This window comes from Neoarius graeffei, chromosome 17 (genome assembly GCF_027579695.1).
Source record: "Neoarius graeffei isolate fNeoGra1 chromosome 17, fNeoGra1.pri, whole genome shotgun sequence".
Taxonomy (NCBI): Eukaryota; Metazoa; Chordata; class Actinopteri; order Siluriformes; family Ariidae; genus Neoarius; species Neoarius graeffei.
In genome coordinates, this window is record NC_083585.1 from 4,650,188 (window position 1) to 4,676,391 (window position 26,204).

The window sequence follows — 26,204 nt, forward strand, 5'->3', positions numbered from 1 at the left end:
AAAAATTAACCGGTTGACGTTGATTCGGTCAACCATCGGTCAAATGGTCATTGGTTAACATCCCTAGTTGAACACCCGAAAGGCCACCACAGGCCTCAACGTTAACCCCCTTTTGGCCTCAAATTTTTTGCCCCCCCCGAATTTCCTTTTGCCCTAAAATTTTGTGGTATTTCGGCAAGTTTTCAAGTACACGGTTCAAGGCACTATTGATATGTTTTCTAGGGGTATAACTGAGTTTAGACAAAAGTACTTTTTTTTTTTTAAAACAAAACATTTTTAAAAAAACATTTATTTCTGAAACAGAACAACAAGACAAGTCCTGTAAACATGAAACATAAATCAATATCATATATGCAAGACTTGCGTACGGTACAAGTACATAATACGGCTTTTTATATATATAGGAGTTTAGGACACAAAACACACTTTGTTTTGCCAATAACAATGACTAGCAACATTACAGAGATGAATTATAAAACTGAAAACATTATAAAACAGGAGTCTGTACTGCAGCACTGTCATCATTCAGTTTGCCATTGCATTTAGGAGGAAATTAAACAACCTGTCCTCATCGACAATCAGCTTCCTGTGCAGCCTCTGTAAATTGTGGGCGCCGTTCATGCTGTCCCTCCATCTACCATCGGTGGACTGCCCTCTCAGCATTATATGCATCAAGATCCGGGTCCTGTAGAGCAGGGGTTCTCAAGCTTTTCTGCTTCAAGACCCACCTATTCAAACTTGTACTGAGTCGGGGCCCATTAAAAAAGATCTTCAATTATTTTGGCTCATCTGTTTGATTAGAATCTAATAATTTATTGTAAAGTGTATTAATGGGATGCAACATCACTCCCTGTTACAGATGGGAATTTAAATAAATGCAATAAAAAATTTAGATTGTAGGGACTGTATTTAAAATTGTATGGATGTACCAGAAGCCAAACCCTGTATGCAGGGCATTCTCAGTCAAAAGGGATTAATGATCCAAAAGTGGAATCTGATCGATTAACACGAGAACTTATTGCCATGTTTCTGTCCAGCAAACAAGCAGGTTATTAAAACCAAGAAGTACACTCAAAAGAAATGGCTATAGAAACCACTCAGTGAGATTAGATCCTTACATGCTAACAAAGAAGAATTTTTCCTATGAAAGAAAAATTTCCACCTAAATTTGACATTAGTAGAATAAATTTTGATCATACTGTAGCCAAAGACAATAGTTATGCATACTATTAATCAAGTTAATGTGAAGATAATTAACAGATAATCAACAGATTACTTTTTTTTTCAAAAGATTGTGTACATTTTTAGTCTTTTGTATTTGTACATGCACAACCCCACCAGCCCTGCTGATCAACTTGGCGTTTATATAAAGTTATTCATTCATTAAGAGTTGGAAAATTATCCATCCGTTGAGTTCCCCGATGTCTCAAACTACCTGGTGCTGCAGACATCGTTCTACACGGACACAGAGATGAAAACCTGGAAGAGCATGGAGGCGTACAACTTTTTATATATGGCTGGGTTAAAGATCTGGGGGTCAAGACACTACAAGATAAATCCTGTATTGTTTTTGCCTGGGTAAATAGGAGTTTCTAGGCTTTTTGTCCACATCTTTGCGATGGTTGCTAGGACGCTACAAATTTTGGTATCGGGTGTAAACAAACAACTGCTGCTCGATTCCCAATCCTCCTTGCAGTTCTCTTCCAGCAGGCATCACATATCCATATAATTACCCACAAACATCTCTGTGTGTGTGCACGCGCGTGTGTGAGATCTCCAGTCACTTTTGATTCTTTTGACTGCTGAGAATCCCCAGTCACAGATACTACTTGAGAAGGGGATGGTAAACACTATATGCACCATTTTAACAACACACACAAATGCATGCATGCACCTGAAGCGAGCCAATCAGAATTGGCGTTACAAATTGGGAAGAAAAACCAAAATGATGATCACAGGGGAGGCGAGGATGTTGGTTAATACATCTTGTTTTTTGTAACGTACTCACTCGAAAATCGTTTCTGTGCTTAAAGAAGCCGACCATAGGTGTGCCCGGAGGGGTCTAACTCGCTAAAATATTTCTGCCCGAGCGTCTTGGTCGGGCAAATCAAGCAATGCCTGGTGTTGAGGCTAGTACGAAAACTTCATATTCACAAATATTTACAAGAGAAAAACATACCAACAGACATTAGAAAACTGGAAGAGAGAGAGACACAAAACTTCCGCATTCGCGAGTGACTGACAGTTTGTACACAAACATGGCCGCGAGGTTTGCTTCGTTAAAAGCGAAAGATTTAGAGAGAATTTTGAAAGAGAAAGACGGGCTGAACACCCGAAAGGCTACCAAAAACTTCACTGGATATTCTTCACGCATTTAATCTTCCGCAATAAATATATGGAAAAGCTGGAAAAGAGACATGTCAGAGATGTAAAACTTCCACGCTAGTGAGCGACTGTGACAGTTTGTACACAAACATGGCCGCAAGGTTTGCTTCATTAAAAGTGGAAAATATATTTTTGAAAGAGAATTTTGAAATAGAAAGACGCACTGAACACCCAAAAGGCTACCAAAACTTCACTGGATACTCTTCACACATATTTACAAGAGAAAAACATACCAACAGATATCGAAAAACTGGAAAAGAGAGCAATAGCGGAAATATTGTCAAAGTTCTACTTGGAGGTGAGGAAACTTGACGGAGACTTTTACAAGAGGAATTCACTCGTGGACTTCACTCAGCAAAGCCCTTTCGTTTTGAACAACTGCAGTGTAAACAACTAACTACAACCAGAAGTAACTTTCAACTTGAACTGTTAACCTGGATATCGCTTGTACCTGTATATAAGTTGGGTTGTTGTTCAAGCTTTTTGGACTTGTACCATTTTTATTGTTAGAACTTTGACTTTGTACATGTACAGTGGATTGACAAAACATTGAATTACATTCGATCAGAATCAGCATTCAATGTTGGGAAGTTAAACCCCTGTTCTTTTTGTAAAATCTATAATTGTTCCGTCGAATGTGTATGTATAATAATACTGGCTGTTTTTTTCATGGTATACGAGATATATTCATTTCAGCTAGCATGATATTGAACTCATCTTCGACTCGTTCCATATCATGCTAGCTGAATGGAATGTATCTGATATACCACTCAACGCCAGCCAATATTATTTAAATATCTCAGTCAATGTCCCGGACATAGTTCGTATGAAAAATGAGTGGCGTATTTCCCAGTAAAACACTCATGTCCGTATTACACACACACACACACACACACACACACACACACACACACGTGCATGTGTATATAATTTAAGTAACTTTTCAATCAACAGTTTATCAATGTTCTAAAGAGAAAAAAAATGGAGTGAAGCAAACTGCAAATAAATCTGAAGTGACAAGAAAAACCTCTGATTTCTGGCAACCAGTGACACACAATACTAATAGACATGTCAGAATGTGCACGTCAGTGCGTGTGCTCTCACCATTATGACCGCCTCGGGGTAGATACACTCCGTAACTACATCAAGATTGTGTGTGATGTACTACACCATCTCATTCAGTCCAGCACACTTCACCTCCTTGTACTTGAGATCACTGAGAGGATCTGTTACGAAGTCAAACAGTACACAGCACTGGCGCAGCTTCTGAACAAACAACTCCTCCCTGTCGATGGGTGGGGCATCTAAAATTCAGAGACAAAACACATAAGGTGGTGAGAGTTTTTAGTGGCATGCATGCATACATACATACATAAAAAAAAATTAAGTACATCCCATGGACTTTATAGACTTGTCTCAACATATTTAAACAAATATTTCACCCTTTTGATACAGTACTTACAGATAAAGTACAAGTCATGCAAAAATATTGCTTGATGTTACCAAAAGATCATGGCAGGTTGTGTCGTTTCGTTGACACAGAATGTGAAGTCTCAGATGAAGAAACAAAGCTCTCTCATGGGTCCGTCTCAGAAACTGGTCTCTCATTTGGGACATTAATGGTCAAAAAATAAATTTTCTAAATTTTACTTTTTTTTTTTGCATTTACCTAACACTCAATGTTTCTTTTGTCATGTTTAATAAGAATAAAGATAGTATCTTGCTTTATCTGGCCTCCACTGTGGAAAATTTGATTACTCCTCTTTTCTGCTCCTCCTACTCAAGCGAGTAGGATGCTTTTTGCTTTGCTCCTGCTTGAACTACTCTTTTCCGCTTTTTTCACTATTTCTCAATTTTTTCTTATTTGCTTTCTTTTTACTTACATTCAACAAGTTTAGCAAGGAAGGACAGATGTTTTCTCCCATTTATACAAGATAACCTAGAAGTTAGACAAAGCAACTGACACAGAAGACTGGATTATTGTAAAATGGGGAAACCAAGGAACTCTAGTAACAAATGGACTGAGCTTGAAAAAAGAATTTCTAGCCTGGAATCTATGATTGATGCCCGTCTATTAAGGATTGAAGGGAGTCCAGCAGCCGATACCGCTAAGGGGAATGCGGGGAATGTTCAGCATCTGAATGATGGGAATTTGGATGAATCGGTTGACTTCACAAAGCAAAATGTGAGTACTGATTGCTGGAAAAGACAAGGTGCTAGACCCAAAAACAAAAGGGCATTAACTTCAACTCCATTGCGGTCTGATGCCGTCAGACCTACAGTCTATGAATACCACCAGGCTGAAAACTACAGATATACACAGCCCATTACACTCCAGAACAGATTTCAGTGCCTTACAGACATGGAACCAGTAGTTCCTAGAAAGTGGCAGAATTTGAATAACAAAAATAAAGCTCGCAGTAGAGGTAGAAAGCAGCTGCCAACACCTGTTAATCCTACAACCCTTGTTATGGGTGATTTCACTGTGAAAAATATTGGAGGAGAGTCCATGGTTGTGTGCTGTTTTCCTCACGCTTCCATCTCAGAGACTACAGACAACATTTCAAAAATGCTGTCAAACTACAAATCAATTAAACGCATTATTGTGCATGTTGGAGCAAATGATGTTTTCAGGGAACAGCTCACTGTGAGGAAATCTTTCAAAGACCTTTTTTCTGCCCTAAACGGACTTGGAATGTCTTTTTTTATCAGTGGTCCATTACCAGGATCTGTGATCGGCAATTACGGGTTTTCCCGACTGCTCAGTCTCAACACCTGGCTTGCAAAGACATGTTTTTCCTCTGGCATTAATTTTATTGACAACTTCAACCTTTTCTGGAAACGCAAAGCCTTTTTCAGCCCAAATAGCACAGAACTCAGCTGGACTGGTGCCAAAGTCTTGGCAGACCATTATCAATATTCTGTCCACCATTCCATGCCGACCTTGGGTACACTCTCTGATAAGCGCTCTGTAGCTGCACTGAAAGGAGTTAACAACACTGATACGAACTCTGTTTGGGTGCAAACTGAACCTCCCAGGGACATCAACAAAGACTCAAAAGCAGTACGGAAACACACTGTTGAGGTTCAAACTCAAGCAGTGGCTTACGACACGAAACACTCTGTAACAATGAATCTGCAGGCAGAAAGAAGCGGGACTAACGCTCACTCTGATGGATTACAAACTGAAAAAATGATAAACAACATCAAACACACAGATGATTCACAACATTCCGGGAAATGTCCAATCTCAGTTCCCATTCTCAGTGGAGTCAAGCAAAACTTCTTGTCACCAACGAAGGCAACTAAGCCCCCAGCAACTACAGAGGATCATGCTGACTCATCTGCCCCCAATACAGTTCAGGAAAATGATCAGAGGGTGGATCTATCACCACACACATCCCCGTCACTTTCCAAGGCTAGCAACATGATATCTGAGCTAACGGGTAAGCTGGCAGAACTATCAGAAAGACAATCAGATAAACAAGCATCACCACAATCTCCTGAGACTGGCAATAGGCAATCACCAACAACAACAGTGGATGTAACCCCAAGCCCCTCTGTATCTCCTTCACCCCCCAGACTGCGTTTTCCTGAGAAAATGGAGAGACTATTGTCTTTAAGCCGAGTGTCTTTGGCAAGCCCAAGAGGCCACTCAAATCAAGTACCATACACAGAGCTGTCTCATGGTCAGGCCTTGTGTACCCCAACATCTTTAATGATATATCCAACTGCCACAGCACCCAAGAAACGGAGGGCACCACCTCCCCCTGTGACTACAGATAAGACTCAAGGACCATGTGCACAGCTACAGTTCACCGGCAGCAGTGATGACCTTCATGTTGGAACGAACTGATATAATCTGGGTCCAGATGGTAGTTTTGAAAATAAGCTGGGACCCATGACGTACTTTTCTATTCCTGTGCTAACAAGAAGGAGAGGTGTTCTTATACATCCTATCAATGGGGTAAACTTGTCAAATCTCCTTCCAGTTCCAAAACAACCACAGAACGCTTCTGTGGAAATTACCCCCACATTCACTGTAAAACTAGCTCTTCAGAATGTAAGATCACTTAATAAGCCTTTTTTAATTAATGACTTCATCAGTACACACAAACTGGATTTTATGCTTCTTACTGAAACTTGGCTTGAACAATCAAGTAGCTCTATTACTCTTATTGAAGCAACTCCCCCACTCTTTGATTTTATGAGTGTTGGAAGAGCCAATAAACAGGGAGGAGGAATAGCAAATATATACAAGGCATGTTTTCAGTACAGACAACTCTTGGTGACTTTACATCTTTTGAATACCTAAGTGCAATCCTAAAATGTTCTTCTAACATATTAGTATTGACTATTTACAGACCACCAAGACTTTCTGCACCACTGTTCCTAGAGGAGTTTGGGGAACTGTTGTCAAATATTTGTTTAGAGTTTGACAATCTTATTATTTCTGGGGATTTTAACTTCCATGTTGATAATCTAGATAACACGTAAGCAAATGAATTTCTTACACTGATTGATGCCTTCAACCTAACAACATGTACAAGGGCCAACACACTCCCATGGCCACACCCTCGACCTTGTCATCACTAAGGGTCTTAATGTATCTACTAGTGTCATGAACCTGGGTATATCTGATCATTTCTGTGTTTTCTTTGATGTTTCCATTTCTCCTCACTTTCAAAACAAGTCTGTGACTGTAAAAAAGAGGGTAATTACCAATGGCACAACAGCTCTTTTTGAGCAGGCACTCTCAGAACTCCCATGTCAATCTTCAGATTGTGCAGATGATCTAATGGAAATTTTTAATTCAAGAATGAATCATATTATGGATGCTATTGCTCCTTTTAAAACCAAAAGAGTCATAGACAAAGGAAAAGCACCCTGGAAACTAAATCCAGCAGTTAAAATGTTAAAGAGGGAATGTAGAAAGTCTGAAAGAAAATGGCGTAAATCTAAACTCCAGATTCATTATCAAATCTACAAAGGGATGTTATGTAAATTCAACTTAGAAATTTCTAAAGCAAGACAGTCTTTTTTTGCTGACATTATTAATAGGAATATCAACAATGCCTGTGTGCTATTTTCTACAGTTGAAAAGCTAACAAACCCATCAAGACAAATGCCTTCTGAATTTCTCTCAGTTAATACATGCAACGACTTTGCATCTTTTTTCAAAGGAAAGATTGATAAAATACATATGTATATAGCCACACAGGTGCAAACACTTCAAAATCTGGAACCATTGGATAAAGAGAGAGGGGGTCGTAATACAATGTCAACATTTAGTTTAATTGATGTTGAGACTCTGAGAAAAACAGTACAAAGTCTCAGCTCCTCCACATCTGAACTGGACATTTTACCTACAGTCTTTTTCAAATCTGTTCTTCACCTAATATCAGACGAGGTACTTCAGATTATCAACACCTCCTTACAAACTGGCATGTTTCCTTCATCTCTGAAAAAAGCGGTTGTAAAACCCCTACTGAAAAAGAATAACCTGGATGTCTCAGTACTCAACAACTACAGGCCCATATCCAATTTGCCATTCGTTGGTAAAATAATTGAAAAAATTGTTTTTAATCAATTAACTGCCTTCCTGACATCAAACGGATGTTTTGATAAGTTTCAGTCAGGTTTTCGTGCCAATCATAGCACTGAAACAGCTCTTACTAAAGTCATGAATGACCTACGTCTTAATTCTGATGTTGGTAAAACATCAGTGTTCTGTTTAATGCACTTCTACTGTTTTCTGATGTGAAATTCGAAGGTTTGAACTGAAGTTATTGTGGTCTATACTGCCACCTTGTGGAACTGGCAGGTATCGTTTAAGAGCAATTTGCTGTGTGCTTGCGTCATCAACGTGTGACTATGAGTGAACAGAGCGGGATGCTCACTTTTCCTTGGCTACGTTAAGAAGACCGTGTTAATTCTTGTTCTTTAAGTTTCAAAGATAGCTTTGAAGGCATCGTCGGTAAGTTTATATAGTTGTGACATTGTGTTATTAAGCAGAAAGGTCAAATACAAATGTGTTCTTTGAATTATACATTTTATTTGTGAAATGTTACTGCGAACGTATCACTTGTAAGGAGTCAAGACAGTTGTTACCAATGACGTAAATTTATCTTTTTACCGTCACTAGTTGTTACCCAGTTCTAAATGAGTTGTATCCTGTGATTTTCATTCAGTTTTACCCTACTTCGATGAGCCATAAAGAAGAAAAGAAATCGGAAAACTTTGTGTGGTTTATTGGAGAGGCGTTATCTGGCTGTTAACTCTGGCAAGGCGCTGGGGCTGGACAGCACAGTAAAACGACGTCTTCGGCGGGCTAATCTTCGCGCTTGGAAGAACAAAGGACTTCATGGGATCTACGCATCCAACAGAATCACCACAGCACAACGTCTCAAGTAAGCACAACGGGAAAAAGTTAGGATGTCCGTACATGCTTTGAACTCAGGATCTGTGAAAACGAGATCTAATGCCTCTTGTTCGTCTAAAAGGACTTCAAGTTCCTCTGCTAGCAAACTTGCTGTTGCCACAGCCCGCGCAGAAGCAGAGGCGGCAAAGACTGAAGCAGCATTCGCTGCGCAAGAGAACGAACTGAAATTAAAACAAGCAGAATTAGAATTGGAAAATAAGCGTTTGGAAATTACATTGGATAAACTTCGACTTGAAAAACGAGCTGCAGCTACAGCAGCCAAAGCAGATGTATTAGAAGCAGCAGTGCAAGAGGAATGTGAATGTTTCAGTGACATTGATGTTCCGGCTGATGACTCACGAGCCCGCACAATGACTATGTTGAAGGGGTGATTAAGAACACTCCAGCGGTGCAAACAGGCAGTGCTCCCATGAGCATCACAGATGTTCAGGCACCTGAATATACACATACTGTCACTTCTTACCACACTGTAGGCCCAAATAGACTGCCCCCACAGCAGAACCGTGCACAGCTCAATGCACAGCACACCCAGACAACAAATCCCCCCATACAGCAAGGCATTACAGAACATTATGTGCGACAACCACAGCCCCCTGACCGCACGCCTATAATGGCAGCTCACTCTGAGGCAGCACATCAGCCTTTAGGAAGCCACTATGGTGACACCGCTCACCACATGCCCACAATGGCATCTAAATCCGAAATGGCGCACCAGCCCTTAGGAAATGGCTACAGTAACGCTGCACACAGCAAATCAGTAGGCAATCCCTCCTCACATGCAAGCGCTGCCCACCAGCACCACGACCCTGTGTACGCTCAGTTTAATGAAAATAGTGGAATGTCAGACTTTGTGAGATTCATGGCCAGACGCGAGCTCATTTCCACTGGGCTTACGCAATTCAACGACCGCCCTGAGTGCTTCAGAGCATGGAGAGCTTCCTTCATGAACTCTATTAGAGACCTTAACCTGTCAGCTAGCAAGCAGCTGGACCTACTGGTTAAATGGTTAGGCAAAGACTCGGCTGAACATGCTAGGCGCATAAGAACTGTGTATGTGAATTATCCAGAGTCTGGGCTTAAGGCTGTATGGAATCGCCTATATGAGTATTACGGCGCACCAGAGGTGATTGAGAGCGCTCTGCTCAAAAGATTAGAGGACTTTCCCAAAATACAGAACAAAGATGGGCGAAAACTCAGAGAACTGAGCGACCTACTGATGGAGATACAGGCCGCCAAAGCTGATGGGGAACTGTTTGGCCTTAGCTATCTAGACACGCCCCGTGGAGTTAGCCCAATTGTGCAGAAACTGCCATTTTACTTGCAAGAAAGGTGGCTCACACAAGGTTTCAACTACAAGGAGCAAGTCAGGGCCCCCTATCCCCCATTTAGCTTCTTTGCCCACTTTGTGTGTCAGCAGGCGAAGATGCGCAACGACCCCAGCTTCATGCTGGCTGCCCCCAACAATGAACAGCCAGGCCATGGCAAGCCTGCACCTAAGTTGGAGACTAAGAGAGCAGTAGCCGTTCTCAAGACTGCAGTGAACCCCAGTGACACTCTCACATCCCTTTTTGAGTCGCCCACTACAGACAAGCCTGCCAGTAGAGTGGACCCAGCCAAACATTGCCTGCTGCACAACAAGCCCCACCCGCTACACAAGTGCCGCGGGTTCAGAGACAAGCCTATAGAGGAGAGAAAGGCACTCTTGAAAAAATATGGAGTGTGCTACAAATGCTGCAAGGCCATACACTTGGCAAAGAACTGTAAAGACGAGGCGAGCTGCACAGAGTGTGGAAGCAGCATGCATATCACAGCGCTGCACCCTGGGCCAGCTCCGAAAGCCAACAGCCCTGCGGACCCTGCACCGGAGAATGGCGGGGAGACCACCGTCTCAACTTCATGCACCAAGGTATGTGGGGAAGGCGTCCCAGGGTGCTCCTGTTCGAAAATATGCCTAGTGAAGGTATACTCTGCCACTCGCCCAGATGCCGCAGTCCGCATGTATGCCATATTGGATGAACAAAGTAACCGTTCGCTGGTGCGATCTGAGTTCTTCACTGTTTTCAATGTCTCAGGGCATCCCTCTCCGTACTCCCTGAAAACATGTGCAGGAACAATAGAGACTGAAGGCAGACAAGCACGCGACTTTGTCGTAGAACCACTAGATGGCAGCGTGGCTCTCCCACTGCCACCACTGATCGAATGTAATGAAATCCCAAACAATCGCACAGAGATTCCCACACCGGAGGTAGCCTCCAGCCACGATCACTTGAAACACCTCTCGAAACACATCCCAAACCTCGATCCACAGGCACACATCTTGCTCCTATTAGGCAGAGATGTAATCAGAGCCCATAAGGTTCGAAGACAAGTAAACGGCCCACATAACGCACCCTACGCCCAAAAGCTGGACCTGGGCTGGGTGATCGTGGGTGACGTGTGCATAGGAGACATGCACAAGCCCTCTCTTGTCCATTCTTACTACACGAATGTGCTGAGAAATGGGCGCCCCTCTCTCTTTCAGCCATGCCCGAACAGCTACACGGTGAAGGAGAGATACAGCGACACTGAACCCCCCTCACACTCCCTCCTGCACGGGAGCAGTCACGCTAGGGCCACGCAGAGCGCTTTAGACAGTGACGAGTTTCAAACAACCAAGGACGATGAGGCCGAGGCACCCTCCATAGAGGACTTGCAGTTCCTGAGCATCATGGACCAGGGAGTCTACAAGGACAAGGGAAACAGCTGGGTAGCCCCCCTGCCCTTCAGAGTGCAGCGACCGCAGCTGCCAGGCAATCGTGCTCAAGCACAAGACCGCCTCAACTCACTTCAGCGCTCTTTCCAAAGAAAGCCTGAAATGAAAGAACAATTTGTCGCATTCATGGAGAAAATACTACAGAATGGACACGCTGAATTGGCCCCCCCACCGAAACCTGGCGAGGAGCACTGGTACCTCCCGTGCTTCGGGGTTTATCATCCAAAAAAGCCCTCACAGATAAGAGTAGTGTTCGACTCTAGTGCACAGCACAAAGGACTGTCTCTAAACCAAGTGCTCTTAACCGGACCAGACCTTAACAATAGTCTCGTCGGTGTCCTTCTCCGTTTCAGGAAAGAACGAATTGCCTTCTCCGTGGACATACAGCAGATGTTCCACTGTTTTAAGGTCAAGCCTGGGCATCGAAATTTCCTCAGGTTCCTCTGGTTCGCAGACAATGACCCAGACAAAGAGATTACAGAATACCACATGAACGTACATGTGTTCGGAAACAGTCCCTCCCCTGCCGTGGCCATTTACTGCCTCAGACGCGCAGCTCAGGAAGGCCAGAGCGAGTACGGGGATGATGCACAGCAGTTCGTAAGCAGAGACTTTTATGTAGATGATGGGCTGAAGTCCCTTCCTACAGCCAATGAAGTGATCAGTCTGCTCAAAAGAGCACAGAGAATGCTGGCCTGCTCTAATCTCAGACTACACAAGTTGGCCTCGAACAGCAAAGAGGTCATGGAGGCTTTTCCATGCGAGGACCGGGCCACAGATCTAAAAGACCTCGATCTGGCTGCTGATGACCTACCAGTGCAGAGGAGCCTCGGGCTACACTGGGACCTGGAATCAGACTGTTTCACTTACTGTGTGGAGGACGAGAGAAAGCCATTCACCCGACGTGGAGTCCTCTCTACAGTGAACAGCCTGTACGACCCCCTTGGATTTGTGTCTCCAGTGACAATTCAAGGAAAGGCACTCCTACGCGAACTCGCCACCGACTCACCTGACTGGGACGCCCCACTGCCCACTGAAAAGGAGAAGCTGTGGGACGACTGGAGAGATTCTCTCCAAGAACTACAAAGACTAAGAATCCCCAGAGCCTACACTTGTGTGTCCATGTCCACAGCCGAACGAGTGGAGCTTTGCGTCTTTTCGGACGCATCCGAAAAGGCAGTCGCTGCAGTTGCATACCTAAAAACTGTAGAGGCAGATGGCCGATGCCACACAGGACTGATTTCAAGCAAGGTGAGACTCGCACCTCGCCCAGAACACACAATACCCCGCTTAGAGCTATGCGGAGCAGTCATGGCAGTGAACCTGGCAGAAACCATCATGTCTGAAATTGACATCTCGTTTGATGCAGTCACATTTTATACAGACAGCAGGATCGTACTTGGCTACATCTCAAATGAGAAAAGGAGGTTCTACGTGTACATCAGCAACCGAGTCCAGCGGATCAGACGAAGCACCCTACCACAACAGTGGAGATACGTGCACACAGAACACAATCCTGCAGACATTGCCACACGGTCAATCCCTGCAGGCCGGCTGAAAGACACTATGTGGTTCACTGGGCCAGCCTTTTTGTGTCAGCCTGACGACACGCCTGCTGAACAGACTTTTGAACTCTTAGACCCAGAACACGATCCTGAAATCAGGCCACAAGTGACCACACTCTCAACCACAGTGCTCCCTCACCTTGGCTCACAGCGCTTCAGCCGCTTCTCACGCTGGAGTTCGCTCACAAAAGCCATTGGGGCACTAATCCACATCATTCAGTGTTTCAAAAGAGACCGCAATGAAGGACAGTGTCAGAAATGGCATCTTTGTGGCTCACCTGTGGCAGTGAATGTTCTTAATCAGAGTGCAGCGGTCATCATTAGGGCCGTACAACAGGAAGCCTTTGAGAAAGAACTGCAGTGTGTCACATCTGGAGCGAACATCCCAAAGAGCAGCCCACTCTGGTCCCTCGACCCCTTTCTTGATCAAGAAGGCCTGCTGAGAGTGGGGGGACGTATTGCTGCTGCTGACTTGGGGTCTGACGAAAAGAGACCTCTGATCTTGCCTGGGCGCCACCATGTAGCTACCCTCATCGTGCGCCACTTTCACGAACAGGCACATCATCAAGGGTGCCATTTCACTGAGGGCGCTATCCGATCTGCAGGCTACTGGATACTGGGGGGCAAGAGGTGCATCAACAGAGTGATCTTCGAATGCGTCGTCTGCTGCAAACTTAGAGGAAAATGTCAAGTGCAAAAGATGGCTGACCTGCCGCCAGACAGACTCAGCGCTGAACCCCCCTTCACCAACGTCGGGATGGACGTATTCGGGCCATGGGCTGTTGCTGCACGGCGCACAAGGGGAGGATACGCCGAAAGTAAGAGGTGGGCTGTTCTCTTCACTTGCTTATCTGTCAGAGCCATACACATCGAAGTTATCGAGTCCATGGACTCGTCAAGCCTCATCAATGCACTCAGAAGGTTCTAGGCTATCCGGGGCCCAGTGAAACATTTGCGCTCTGACAGGGGGACAAATTTCATTGGGGCTTCCACAGACCTAGAAATCCCCTCCAATGCTGATGAGAAAGCAGTAGAGAGATTCCTCTCTGACCAGGGCACCACATGGACTTTTAACCCCCCGCACTCCTCGCATATGGGAGGTGTTTGGGAAAGAATGATTGGTGTCACACGCCGCATCTTAGATTCCATGTTCATGCAAATGGGATCCGCCAAACTCACGCACGAGGTGCTCACGACCTTCTTAGCCGAGGTCACCGCCATTGTGAACAATCGTCCACTCGTACCTGTGTCCACCGACCCGACAGATCCATTCATCCTCACACCCGCATCACTGCTGACCCAGAAGGTAGGCCCTTGCCCACCTCCGCCTGGGAATTTCGACCAGAAGGACTTATACAAGCAACAGTGGCGCAGAGTCCAAAGCCTGTCTAACATGTTCTGGGACAGGTGGCGCAAGCAGTACTTGACTACACTGCAACCCCGCAAGAAGTGGTCATCGGACCAGCCAAACCTCACAGAGGGAAGCGTAGTGCTGCTGAAGGACATTCAATGCAAGAGGAACGACTGGCCTCTCGCCATCATCACAGCCGTGTACCCCAGCAAAGATGGACGGGTACGCAAGGTCCAGCTAAGAGTCGCCAAGAAGGACGGGACTAAACTTCTTCTTAGGCCTGTGCACGAACTGATTTTCTTAAGCACTCCTGATAAACAGTGAGTGACGTCTCAACCATCGTCATGTGACGTATCCTTTACAATACAATGTGATGTTGAAAAGAATGTTTATGTAAAAAAGAATAAGAAATGCACTATGTCGATTGAATGTATAAATTGTTTAATGAGTTCATTACGATTTCAGGAAAGGACATTTACAAAGAAAAAAAAGAATAAGAAGAGTGAAACCCCCTGGGTATCAGGCGGGGAGTGTTCTGTTTAATGCACTTCTACTGTTTTCTGATGTGAAATTCGAAGGTTTGAACTGAAGTTATTGTGGTCTATACTGCCACCTTGTGGAACTGGCAGGTATCGTTTAAGAGCAATGTGCTGTGTGCTTGCGTCATCAACGTGTGACTACGAGTGAACAGAGCGGGATGCTCACTTTTCCTTGGCTACGTTAAGAAGACCGTGTTAATTCTTGTTCTTTAAGTTTCAAAGATAGCTTTGAAGGCATCGTCGGTAAGTTTATATAGTTGTGACATTGTGTTATTAAGCAGAAAGGTCAAATACAAATGTGTTCTTTGAATTATACATTTTATTTGTGAAATGTTACCACGAACGTATCACTTGTAAGGAGTCAAGCCAGTTGTTACCAATGACGTAAATTTATCTTTTTACCGTCACTAGTTGTTACCCAGTTCTAAATGAGTTGTATCCTGTGATTTTCATTCAGTTTTACCCTACTTCGATGAGCCATAAAGAAGAAAAGAAATCGGAAAACTTTGTCTGTGTGGTTTATTGGAGAGGCGTTATCTGGCTGTTAACTCTGGCAAGGCGCTGGGGCTGGACAGCACAATCAGTCTTGGTGCTTTTAGACTTAAGTGCTGCATTTGACACGGTAGATCATTTCATACTGTTACATCAACTGGAGCATTGGGTTGGATTTACTGGTATAGTAATCAACTGGTTAAACTCTTACCTACAACAAAGATTTTTTTTTATGTGGCCATTGGAGGCCACAGTTCATCACCCGTGTCCTTGAATTGTGGGGTTCCCCAGGGCTCAATCCTGGGACCATTACTATTCAACCTTTATATGCTCCCACTTGGACAAATTATTAAGAATAACTCAATAAACTTCCATAGCTATGCAGATGACACTCAGCTTTACTTAGCTATGTCACCTAATGACTATACCCTCTTGAGTCTCTTCATAGATGCATTGACCAAATTAACAAATGGATGTCTCACAATTTTCTTCAGCTGAACGCAGATAAAACTGAAGCAATTATATTTGGCAAAAAGGAGGAAAGGCTTAGGATTGCCACTGTTCTTGAAACTAAGGGGCTTAAAGCAAAGGATACTGTCAAAAACCTTGGTGTCCTTATTGACAGTGAACTTAACTTCAACAGTCATATGAAAGTGGTAAAAAAGTCTGCATTCTATCACCTAAAAAACATTTCTAAACTCAGGGGTCTCATGTCAAAGCATGATCTAGAAAAACTTATTCATGCTTTCATCTCCAGTAGGGTTGATTACTGCAATAGCCTTTTCACAGGTCTTCCAAAAAAGACCATCAAAAAGCTTCAACTAATCCAAAATGCAGCAGCAAGGGTTCTTACAAGAACAAAAAGGGTAGTCCATATCACTCCAATCCTAAGGTCTCTGCACTGGCTCCCAGTGAGCTATAGAATTGACTTTAAGGCATTACTTCTTCTATTTAAAACATTAAATGGGATGGGACCCAGCTACCTACTGGATATGTTTCAATTATATGCACCAACTAGGTCTCTAAGATCACAGGAGAAAAACTTGCTAGTAATACCAGCTGTCAAAACGAAGTGTGGTGAAGCAGCCTTTAGTTGCTATGCTGCTAAGCTTTGGAACCAACTTCCAGATGATATCAAAAATGCTCCTACTATTGTTAGTTTTAAATCCAGGCTCAAGACAAAAGCTGTTTTCAGATGCTTTCACTTGATTAATTTTTACCTAAAGTGTAATTAATTTCCTTTAACATAATTTATTTTAATTTTGATTTTAATGATTTTACTTTAATTCTTTATTTTAATTTCTTTTTAATTTTGGATTTTAATGATTTCACTTTTACTTTAATTCTTTGTTACTGTTCTTATGCTTTTATTTTTTGTGAAGCACATTGAATTGCCTGTGTGTATGAAATGCGCTATACAAATAAACTTGCCTTGCCTACAATTCAAATGCTTTTGTAAAATTGATTTCCATATAAAATAACTACATCATGAAGAATTAAAGCTCCTCCTTCACAGATGAGTGAAAATATTGAATAAATTTCCTCTTTTTGATTGCTTGGGTTAAAAATGCCAAGTTATGATGACTGAATTGATTATTCACTTAAATATGAATAATGTGATACATTTTGGGTATTTGATATGGCGAAATAGGACACAATGGAAAAATCAAGAACACACCGGAAAGATGAGAATAACGGCGGTGGTAAAAGAACAGCGACTGTACCGGCTGAAGGTCGCGCGAGTCTCTGCTGTGGCGCGCGAGCAACGGGACATCACTACCGCACCGGATGGAGCGCGAGGCGGGGGCGGGGCAAAATGACTGCCCGTAGATTCTATCAAAAGTTCGATCTAAATTGACCATGGTTGCAAAATATTGGCCAAAAATACGCAAACACTACGAAATCAAGTCAAGTCAAGTCAAGTCAGGTTTATTTCATCCATAAACATGGAAATTACAGTGCACATACCCATCCCATGCTCATAAAAACATTAGCATAAATATACACATCTCCTTTAAGAAACCATAAGGCCATAATAAATAAATAAATAAATAAATTTAATACACTATGGAAAAGTACGCTTAAAGTGCTTGTTGTGCTGTCTAATAGCCTGAGGAATGAAAGAGAGAGCATACCGATTTGTCCTTGTCACAGGGGGCTTTAACCTACCACTGCGCTCCATAACCCTCCCTGTCAAGTTCTCATGTAGAGGATGAATAGGGTCCCCAATTATTTTCTTCCTCATACTTGCTAGGCAGTCCTCATATATTTTATCAACAGTATTTGACTCTCCCATCATTTTTCCAACCCTCCTAGTCACTCTGTCAATCCTGGCCTTTTCAGTTGCCCCAGCATTCCCACCCCATCCCACCACACAGTAACTCCACACGCTACATATTACTGCCATAAAAAACATCCTCACAACAGCTAAATTTACCTTGAAAGACTGCAGCTTTCTCAGGCAATATATGCGTGGGCTTAGTTTTTCCATCACTAAACTTAGATGGTCAGACCATGTAAGCTTGTCATTAAAAACTACGCCTAAATACCTGTATGAGTTCACTCTTTCCACTACTGACCCTTTAATTTCTACTGCTTCAGTTGTCATGCTGTTTCTCCTATAATCAATAACCAACTCTTTGGTTTTCTTAACATTGAGTTCTAGGTAATGAGTGTCACAGTATTTAACAAAAGCTTTAATCTCATTTTGGTAGTGACTATAATCATCATTTTCAATCAATCCAATGAGGGCAGTATCATCAGCAAATTTTACAACTTGACAATTTGCGTTCAGTGGACGATAATCTGCAGTATAAACGGTGAACAAAAAAGGCGATAAAACTGTACCTTGAGGTGAGCCTGTGTTTGTCATAATCTTTTCTGACTTTACTTTTGAGTTTAATTTAACAAATTGAGACCTATTCTCTAAAAAATTAAGAATAAAATAAATAAATACACTCGAAACTTCCATCATCATCAGCTTGTTTACTAGAATGTGCGGTTGTATCGTATTAAAAGCTGAGCTAAAATCATAATACAGAATTCTCGCACACCGCCCCCTTCTGTCCAGGTGAGCATAAACACTATCCAGTTTAAAAACAATAGCATCTTCTGCCCCTCTCCCTTGCTGGTAAGCGAATTGGCAAGGGTCAAGAAACCTCTCCACCTGGGGCCTCAGATTTTTCAACACTATTTTCTCACATACCTTCATAGCTATTGAGGTTAAAGCCACTGGTCTTAAATCATTCATACACTCAATAGTTTTCTTCTTGGGTACTGGTATTATGCATGATTGTTTCCATACATCAGGTAACACATTTTGAGAAAAACAATAGTTAAAAATACTGGAAAAAATACTTGCTAATTTGGAAGGCACAACCTTTTAACACCTTTGGAGACAGTCCATCTGGGCCTGCTGCTTTAGTGGCTTTCAGTTGCACAAGCATCCCATACACCTCCTGTTCATTTGTTTGCAAGGCGTAGTTATCCTCTTTCCTCCCAATAGTTTCTCTTAGTCTCAATCTTTCCTCAGAAAAATCTATTTTGTCAAATCTGTTATAGAAATTATTTAGGTCATTGGCGTATTTCATTGTGCCAGTTAGCTGAGTTTTGTCTGTCTTCCCTTTCCCTACATATCCACTCATTAACCGCATTCCTTCCCAGACCTTCTTCATGTCATTCTCTTTAAAATAATTTTCTATTTCACATTTGTATCTGTATTTTTCCTTGTTGATTTCCCTTCTGAGTTCTTTCTGAATCCCTTTCAATGTAACTTTGTCACCTTTAGCAAAAGCCTTCCGTTTTTCATTAATTAACCTTTTAATTTCAGAATTTATCCAAGGTTTAGAGTTGGCATACACCTTAACCCTCTTTTCCTCTGTAACCACATCATTACAAAAGTTTATATAATCACAAACTGACTCAGTAAGTTCGTTAATGTCCATGGCACTATTTTCAAAGACAGACCAGTCTGTTGTGTCAAACGCATCTTGTAATCTTTCGATCGCCTCCGGAGTAGTCTTTTTCACCGTTATCGTCCTCTTCTTATGTCTCTGAACCAGCGGGACATATTTAGGACACAACAGGACAAGATTATGGTCCGCCTTGCCCAAACTAGGCAGACTTCTGGATCTGTATGCGTCCTTGACCTTTGAATAACAGTGGTCCAATATGGTTTGTCCCCGTGTGTTGCACTTGACGTGTTGGTAGTAGTATGACCCACTTATTTTCACAGCGCAGTGGTTAAAATCCCCAGACATTACCACAAACGCATCCGGCGACGCAGACTCAACCCTGTGCACAGCCGCTTGTATCTCCTCGACCGCCTCCTTAGCCAGAGTCCGATGTGGCACATAAATCGCCATTACCACGACATGGGAAAATTCACGAGGAATATAATAAGGGCGAACACTAACAGTCAATATTTCAGAATTTGGGGTACACGTATGAGACTTAATGGACACATTATTTGGGTGACAGTACTGTTCATTTACATACACTATAAGACCGCCCCCAACTTGTTTCCCCGAGTCCACGGTTCTATCTCCTCGAAAAGTTTTAAAACCATCCACCGCAACCAGTTCGTCATTTTGCATACTACTGAGCCAAGTTTCTGTAAAGACCATCAAACTTATTGATCTGAATTCATGGAGGAACTGAGCATTGACTCTCAACTCGTCCATTTTATTTCCAATCGACTGCACGTTGCCCATTATAATAAATGGAATATACGGCCGACATCTCCGTGATTTCAGTCTCTTTAAAACTCCGCCCGATTTACCTCTCCTGCGTCTTGTTATCTCTTTTGGAATCTTTTGGAAATCTTCTGCCCAGGTAGCCGGTGATCCCATCCCCCGTTGTTGTTTCAGGCCAGCTCCAATCTCTTTCAGTTCATCAAAAGAGTAACAAACTCTCAGGGCATAACACCCGTGATTTTCCAGAGTCTGTAAGATGTATATGCACAACAGCAGCAACCAGCACTTTATAACATCCATTTCAAAATCTAAAAATAGTTAAAATTACGATTTTAAGAGCATAACCAAAAAGACAGGAACGGCGTGGTCTGCCACACGAGCAGCGACCGGAAGTAAACTAGTCTAAAATATGAAAGTAAGATGAAAAAGAAACATTCTATTGCCTTATACTGCAAGACTAAAACAAAATAAAACTGTCAAAACTCACCTTTTCAGTGATAATGTCCGAACAGATCACCCGCGTAACAGAAAGACCGCAAATGGAAGCATGATCAACTTCCAACTGTTGGAGTGGAAAATTCCATTCTACGCATGCAAACTGTTAATGTGTGTCCTTCCCCGCACACAAATAACACACTATGGTAAAAAACAGACCACAACTCATTTTATAGCTCAGAAATTCATACAAGACCAGCTACCATTGTAACATATTCTGTAAGAAACATATTCTATACCTAACTTTCAGCTTTCCTTTTAAAAAATAATCGCAGATTTATAACTATATTTTTATACGGCGTAGTGATTTTAAGTTACTACTTTTGGTGAGGTAGTGACCTCGACCCTGAGGCTTTCTGTTGAGATCAAAACACACGATCGTATTGGTTTTGGGTACGCAGAAAATGGCGTTACAACAATGATCAAATATTTTGCATGATGTTTTATTACGGTTATGATTATTCTGTGAGTGCACCAATCCTTAGGTGTATAAAGTTACAACTTAAAATACAATTAGTGATAACTGTAGACTTTTCAGTGGACTACAATCTTTTTAAGGGAATGCGATGTAGTCAACCATTTATCATGTCCCAGATCAAGCCGCCATTTCTGCACAAACTTGTAGAATTTTTGCCAAATTCTGAATATTCACATCAAAGATTTAGTTTTATCTGTATTATTTCTTTCATCATTTTATTTCAAATTAAAACCAACATCACCATTCAAAACCGTATAGTTTATTGATTGCGAGTATATTTAGTGGGGTACCCCCACAGTACCCAGTTTCTGAGACAGACCCATATATATATCAAGTGGGTGACACTGTGGTGTAGTGGTTAGCAGCGTCGCCTCACAGCAAGAAGGTTGCCAGTTCAAACCTCACGACAGGGGCCTTTCTTTGCATGTTCTCCCCGTGTCTGTGTGGGTTTCCTCTGGGTATGCTGGTTTCCCCCCACAGTTTAAAGACATGTAGATTAGGTAAAATACCCAGCCACTGGGGTTGTACAAGCCAGTACATACTTCGTGTCAGTTCCAAGCTCGGATAGATCAGGGAGGGTTGTGTCAGGAAGGGCATCCATTGTAAAAACCTATGCCAGAACAAATGTGCGGAACAGATCTGCTGTGGCAATCCCTAACAGGAGCAGCCAAAAGAAGAAGAAAATAATACATCAAGACATACTTATTCATAGTAATTAATAATTTGTATTAATTATTTTTTTTTTGTTAATCACTGTAGCTTCTGGAGAACTCATATTATGACTTGAACTTTAAATTAACTTGGTAGAAGTCGACGCCAACGGCATCGATGGGGATGCCTCCGCCTGGTAGACTACATGCCTTATTAAGTTGTGATTTGGGGATGGACATTTGACCTCACAGTAATCTTGACCTGGTGAAATTACTTGTATCAGCCTTGGAGACATTGTGTTCACAAGGTTTTCGGACAGACATTTGACCTCACAGTGACCTTGACCTTAGACCTTTTGATCTCAAAATCTAATCAATTTATCCTTGTCCCCAAACGCACAAATGGTGAAAGTTTGGTGAAATTCCTTTCATCTGCCTTGGAGATATCATGTTCATAAGGTTTCGGGACGGACGCACGCACGCACAGACGGAAGGTTTCGGGGCAGACGCACGCACGGACAACCCGAAAACATAATGCCTCCTGCACCTTATGGTGGTGGAGGCATAAAAACAAGGCCCAAAGGACCATTAACATCCATCTACTTACATTTTATGTTAATTTGCGTAACTCACTTTTTTCAACTCGTCCTAAGCCCTTCAACTCAGTCTCTTGACATATGGCAGCTACCATCCAGAAACCATACAGCTAAAATAATTACTACAAGTATTTTGTTGGCCAAACTACATAGATTCTAGAGCTAAATAAATAAACTAGATAGAACTCGATGCCAACGGCGCCGATGGGGATGCCTCTGCACGATAGACTACACACCTTAAGTTGTGATTTGGGGATGGACATTTGACCTCACAGTAATCTTGACCTGGTGAAATTACTTGTATCTGCCTTGGAGATATTGTGTTCACAAGGTTTTCGGACAGACATTTGACCTCACAGTGACCTTGACCTTAGACCTTTTGATCTCAAAATCTAATCAGTTCATGTTTGTCCCAAAGCGCACAAATGGTGAAAGTTTGGTGAAATTCCTTTCATTAGCCTTTGAGATATCGTGTTCACAAGGTTTCGGGATGGACGGACGCACGCACGCACGGACAGACGGACAACCTGAAAACAATGCCTCCTGCACCTTACGGTGGTGGAGGCATAAAAAGCAGAGACTGGCATTTACCATATCAAGTCTTCAATCTAAATTCTTTATATTTTCAACAGCTTAATTATAGTTTCATCTAAGATCACAGATCAGAAGTGTGTTTGCCCCATCATTCGGGATCATAACTGGTGATGCTCTCACAGCAACAACAGCCAATCATGGGCGTCTATGAGCTCATATATGCAGAAGTGGCTGGATAGCACTTTCCTCAGAGTGCGTGACAGCATCCTGTGACGCAGCATGAGCAGTAGCTCAAAGAGATGCAGTTGGCAGCCTCACGTATTTCTGAGGAAGCACGTTAACCTTCACCCTCTCAGGTTTGGTAATGATAGGAAAGAGCTGGATGGCCAAGACTAAGTTACAAAGAAAAAGGGGAATCAAACAGGAAATAAATAAATAAAAATGCACAAATGAGAGAATCAGAGTTCGTACTGTACATGACTGAAAAGATCATCCAACACTGAACTAAAAAGTCACAGTATTTTCTAGCAAATTGGTTTTAACTCTCACCCAATAACCAAAGTCCATCCCATGATGAGATGTCTGCTGGTACACAACCTCAGACCTGACCCAGTTTACTGCTGAATAACAGTCAGTCAGTCAGTCATGAGACTGAACCTTCACACCTCCAGGGCCAAATGAACTCTGATGGCACAGATTCTCCTCTCAACACACACAATGCCAATTCAACATTCACTCCCAACCTCTAACAACTCTCAGCTACAATGATGGCCTGTACAAGCACATAACACTGACAAAACACAGCCATGAAAACATACATTTCACACAGAAATGCACAAAAGCAGGAAAGAAAGTCCTTGGGGCTTCCTGTATTTGCCATGTTCACTTCTAAAATCAGTGCCAGAATGCAAATAAAATTTATGGGTCAGACTGCAACAAACAACTGCCATTTTAGGTGAACTCCCATCTGTTCAGCATCACACAGCATGCGTATCTATATTAAATTAACTACAGCAGCTTTATTCTAACTTACCCAACACAATTTACTGATCCCTGAAGGGAACTGTATTATTACTGTATTATCTATAAAAATATTCATAGCAGCAACAGAATGTTGCTGCTCATGGCAAAAAGTCTTATTGTGCACCCATTTCTATTGAGCAGACATGTGATGAACAATAATCAAAGTTTTGATGAGTTCAGTTATATAGTACTATGCAAAAGTCTTAGCCACATGCAATGCAATGCTGTAGAGCAAAAATACCTTCAAAAATAATGAAATTAAATGTTTCTACATTAAAAAAAAAAAATTAAAATACCATGAAGATCAGTAAGCAGTAATGAAAGAAAATAGTAAATGATGACTCTTTGCTTAAAAAAATATAAGTAGTAGTATCAGGTACAGTGAGTGCAGTTTTATAAGGAAATGGGCTGTAGGTTTTACTGAACATCTTCCAGAACCAGCCACAGTTCTTCTGGACACTTTGACAGTCACACTCGCGTCTTAATTTTGAACCAAAACCCAGTAGCCTTCATTATGTTGTTTTTTCCTGAAAAGTGGTCCATTATGTGATATAAAGTTCTCTTTACCGACATACAAACATTTTTCTGTAACGTTTAATTTTGTGCTGAAAAACTAATGTTTGGAAATCCAAAGCGTTTTTGTACTGGCTCCATAATGTAGAAGTCATTAAAAAAAAAAAAAGAAGTCCAAAACAAAGTTTGTACTAAAAAAAAAAAAAAAAATAGGGCACCTAAGAGCTTTGCACAGTACTGTACATCACAGCAGTGCAATAACGAAGTTCCACACTGTATATTACGTGACACAAATTCTACTTTTAAGTAACAGAAATAGTCTGGATAATGCAAAAGGCAAAAGCATCTAACAGCAATACGATTAGTATGGCAGTACTTGGGGGGGGGGGCAATGAAATCCAAAACTTTATTTTTGGTACAGTCAATTTTCACTTCAGTACAACCGATGGCCACCTACATTACATTCCAAGTATGATTCTGATTTTAAGATGGCTGCTGCTACCTAGTGCCCTTTTGGCCAATTTTAAGTCATGCATTGTCAGACACTAGAAAAGTAAGTCTTTTTTGAAAAAAGCAAACCTGTGCAACGGGCGACAAGTTTGTCGTGAATTGTCCATGCAAGCTGGAGGCTAAAAATAAGCTTCCCTTCACTATTGTCACACTTTCTCCCTTTTTACCTGCTTACTCTCAATGACCATCAGAGCACAACATGAAGTAAAAACAAGCCTAGGCATTTGTAGATTAAATAAAATTTAATGACCCTCATTCAAGTCTACTGAATGAACAGCTTTCACCACAGTGGAAAGATATAGAATTCCTTACAGAGCACTTTCCTAATTAATACTGCCCACTGCACAGGCTTGTCTTATTTAAGACCTTCGTATTGTGCTCACAAGTGGCGATTTGTGTTTTTTTTTTTTTTTAAACTTGTGTTGAGTCATGTATTGTAAACACTAAACGGCAAACAAGAACTATGCACATGGGCTGTAAAAGCTGGTGTTCAGGCTAAAGGGTTTCAGACGTTAGAATCTTTTTTTTAATTACCTGGGAGACGCCAAAAGAGTGATAATATACACTTTATAAAACTTCATGAAAACTTGTGCTTATGCTTTTTATTTATTTCAGATCTAAAATATTAATTAAAAAAATTACAGTCAAGCTATAACTTAACAAAATAAGGGAAAGGTGAAGAGATCGAGATGCTTCATAAATGGATGTTCCCTAAAATTAACACAAACACTGAAAAATATCAAGAGCTCACGAACACGTTTAATCATTCTTGGTGTAGAGAGGCCACAAAAGCGACACTGTACCTTTAAGGGCAGGAAGCTTCTGCAGCTCACGGTTCTTGCTGAGGTTAAAGCAAGAAGAGCTCTGTCTGCGCTCTTTCTTGACAATCTGGGGACCACCTGAGTACTTGATTTTGTTGAGCTGAGTTGGAGGTGGAGTGCTGTTGCTAGAACGCTTGCTGGCTGTCTGCTGCTGCGCCTTTAAAAACATAGACAGGTTAAACTTTAGTAACTCACATGCAGTCTTATAGTTTTATACAAATCAACCTAGATGCAATACCTCAAAAGGCAGAAAACATTGTAGACCAAAGCTCTTATCTCAGTAATTTCATTCAGTAAAGTTCTTTATTTTGGTTCCAGCACCAAAATGCATCACGTCTGGAAACCAGGGGCTAATAAGTTCAAG

General features: G+C 42.0%; 1 pseudogene; it reads right to left on the reverse strand.

The window, feature by feature from the left end:
- Positions 1–25,987, reverse strand: part of LOC132901331 (serine/threonine-protein phosphatase 2A 56 kDa regulatory subunit delta isoform-like) — a 54,920-nt pseudogene extending 28,933 nt beyond the window's left edge.
- Between the last annotated feature and the right edge of the window lie 217 nt (positions 25,988–26,204).